Source organism: Pteropus vampyrus, unplaced genomic scaffold (genome assembly GCF_000151845.1).
Source record: "Pteropus vampyrus isolate Shadow unplaced genomic scaffold, Pvam_2.0 Scaffold334, whole genome shotgun sequence".
Classification (NCBI taxonomy): domain Eukaryota; kingdom Metazoa; phylum Chordata; class Mammalia; order Chiroptera; family Pteropodidae; genus Pteropus; species Pteropus vampyrus.
The window spans coordinates 1,113,671-1,117,398 of record NW_011889115.1 but is presented as its reverse complement, the minus strand read 5'-3'; positions in this window follow the sequence as shown (position 1 = coordinate 1,117,398).

Genomic DNA, 3,728 nt, shown 5'->3' with positions numbered 1-3,728 from the left:
GTGCAGAAGTGTTTTAGTTTGATGTAGTTTCATTTGTTTATTTCTTCTGTTTCCCTTTTACAAGGGGACATATACAAAAAGATCTTCCAAAGACTGATGTCAAATAGTACTACCTGTGTTCCTTTAGAAGTTTTATAGTGTCAGGTCTTACATTTAAATCTTTAATCCATTTTGAGTTTATTTTGGTGTAAGAGAGTGGTCTGGTTTCCTTTTTTTCACATGTATCCATCCAGTTTTCCCAACTCCACTTACTGAAGACACTAATTTCTGTTATATTTTTCTTCCTTTGTCATAATTAACTATGTGAGGATTTATTTCTTGGCCCTCCATTCTTTTCCATTAATCTGTTTCTGGTTTTGTGCTAATACCATGCCTTTTTGATTATTATAGCTTTGTAGTGTATTCTGAAATCGGGGAGCGTGATACATGCAACTGTTATTCTTGGCTGTTTCTGTTCTTTGTTGATTCCCTATAAATTTTGGATTACACTCTGGTTCTGAAAAGAATGCCATGATATTTTGACAGGGATTGCACTGAATCTATAGATCCCTTTGGGTAGTATAGACATTGTTATATTAACCCTTCCCGTCCATTAGCTCAGTATATCTTTCCATTTATTTGTGTTCAATTTTTTCAATGTCTTACAGTTTTCAGAGTGCAGGTCTTTCACCTCCTTGGTTAAATTTATTTGTAGATATTTTATTATTTTTGAGGTAATTGTAAATGAGATTGTTAATTTCTCCTGTTTATTAGTGTAATGTGACAGATTTTTGTATATTAATTTTGTATCTTGTTACTTTGATGAGTTTATTCTGTTTTTGATGGATTCTTTAGGGTTTTCTATATGTGTCATGTCATCTGCAAATAGTGACACTTCTTGCTCTTTGATTTCATTTTGTTTGCTGTGGCTAGGACCTAACAATACTATATTGAATAATACTGTTGAGAGTGGACATCTCATCTTGATCTTAGGAGAAAAGCTTTCAGCTTTTCACCCTCGAGTATGAAGTTAGCTGTGGGCTTGTCATAGCCTTTATCATTTTAAATCTTTGTTCCCATGTTGCTGAAAATTTTTATCATAAATGGATGTTGAAGTTTGTCATATTTTTTCTGCATTTTATTGAGATCATGAAATTTTTATTCCTCAGTTTGTTAGTCATATATCACATTCTTTTGTTGTAATTTAACCATCCCTGCGTCCTTGCTATAATCTGACTTGATCATAGTGTATCTTTTTAATGTATTGTTGAATTCAGTTTAGTATTTTGAGAATTTTTGCATCTATGTTTATCAGAGATAATAGCCTATAATTTTTTTTTTTATATAATGGCTTCGTCCAGTTTGGTATCAGGGTAATGGGTTTGGAAGCCTTCCTTTTTCTTTAATTTTTTTGAAATAAAGAAAGCTAGGTAGTAATTCTCTAATGTTTGGTAGAATTCACCTGTGAAGGCTTTTGTTGGAAGTTTTTTGATTACTGCTTCAATTTCATTGCTAGTGATTGGTCTATTCAGATTTTCTGTTTCTTCATGGTTCACTCTTATAAGTTTATCCATTTCTTCTAGGTTGTCCAATTTCTTAGTATGTAATTCATGGTATTGTTTCCTGTTTTTTTCTATTTAAATTACATTTAAAGTAATTATCAGTAGGTATGTAGTTATTGCCTTTTCGTCATTTTGATTGTTTTTGTAGTTCTGTTCCCTCTCTTGCTTTCTTGTATGTTGATGATTTTCTGTAGTGTTATATTGGATTCTTTTCTCTGTATTTCTTGTATATCTTTTATAGATTTTTGTTTGCAGTTACCATGTGCTTCATATATAGCAAGCTATGTTTATAGCAGTCTTAGTGGTCACTTCAGTTCAAACTATTTTAAAATCAGAAATTTTACACACCCTCATGTGTGTTTGTCATTTTTTACCTCTTATACATGTATTTCTGTGTATCCTGTAATGTTGCAATTTCACAGGATCTTCCTACTTTTGTCTCAACCTTTGCACTAGCTTTATAGTTGGTCAATGCACTACTTTTACTGTTTTTGCCTTTATGAGAATTTTTTTCTATATTTTTTCATTCATATTTTTTATCTTAAAGATGTCTAACATTTCTTGTACTACTGGTTTAATGGCGATACACTCCTTTAGCTTTTTCTTGTCTGGGAAACTCTCTCCTTCAATTATAAATTATAGCCTTGCTGGGTAGAGTAATCTTAGTCATAGGCCTTCTATCACTTTGAATATTTCATGCCAATCCCTCTGGCCTGCGAAATTTCTCTTGAGAAATCAACTGATATAGTCTTAGGGGAGCTCTCTTGTACATAACTACAAGGGTGGTTTTCTCTTGCTCTTTTTAAGATTGTCTTTAACCTTTGACCTTTTAATTATGTGTTTTGGTATGGGCCTCTTTGGATTCATCTTGTTTGGGATTCTCCGGACTTATGTGACTATTTCCTTTGTCAGGTTAAGGAAGTTTTTAGCCATTTTTTCTTCCAATGGGTTTTCAATCCACTGCTGTCTCTCTTCTGGTACCCCTATGATGCACATGTTGATACACTTGATGTTGTATCCAAGGTCTCTTAAACTATCCTTTTTTAAAAATTATTTTTTCTGTTCCAATTGAGTATTTTCTGCTACCTTATCATCCAGATCACTAATTTGATCCTCTGCTTCATGAAATCTGTTGATTCCGTCTTATGTAGTCATTTCGATTATTGTAGCCTTCATTTCCAACTGGTTCTTTTCTGTTTTCCATCTCCTCTTTTTGTTTTATATCTCTGCTAAAGTTCTCACTGAATTCATCTATTCCCTCAAGTTCATTGAGCAGCCTTATAACGAGTATTTTAAACTCTGGTAGATTGTCTATTATTTTAGTCCTTTTTGTGGAGTTTTGTCCTGTTTTTCATTTGGGACCTGTTTGTCCCATTTTGCTGACTTCTTATATGTTCTATGTGTTAGGTAAATCTCTGTCTCCCAGTCTTGACAGAGTGGCCTTATGTAGGTGTCCTATGGGGCCCAGTAGCACAGTCTCCCTGATTCCCTGAGCTGGGTACCCCCTGTGTGGCTCATGTGGGCCCTCTTGTAGTTGGGCCTTGATTACTGTTGGTACATCAGTGGGTGGGGTTAACACCAGGCTTTGAAGGCAGGCTGTGACTACAGTAGATGAGCTGTTGTATGGAGACTGACTCCATGGAGTGGGAGTTGCTTTAGCGGGGCTCTAATGCCAGCTGAGTCTGCCCTTTCGGTGAATTATTTGTGGAGCTGATTGGATGGTTCTCTGGTGTGGTTTGAAGCCGGCCACTGGGTGTTTTGGGTATGAAACTACTTGGGAGGGGCTCCGGTGTAGGCCAACATCAGCCACTACTTGTGCCTTTGGTAGGAACTACAAAGTAATCTTCAGTTGATTACTACTTGCACTGGCCTTGGGACCCTTTGGCAGGTACCATGATGTGAGCTGAGGTCAGCTGCCACTTTTGCCAGGCTTGTGGTCTCTTAGCTCGATTCCAGTCCAAGACTGGCCAGCACTCGTGGCCAGCTGATGAGAGTTAAAATGCAAGTTGAGACCGGTTGCCACTTGTGTTGGGCTTGGGGCCACTTAGCAAGAACTACAAGGCACAGGCTGGCTGTGGCTTGTTTGGGGAACCTGGGCCTTTGAATTTGGGGAAAATCCACAACATGAGCTGAGGCAGGTCACTTGGACGAAGGAGCTACTGGTTCTAAAATTTATAAGGAAATACA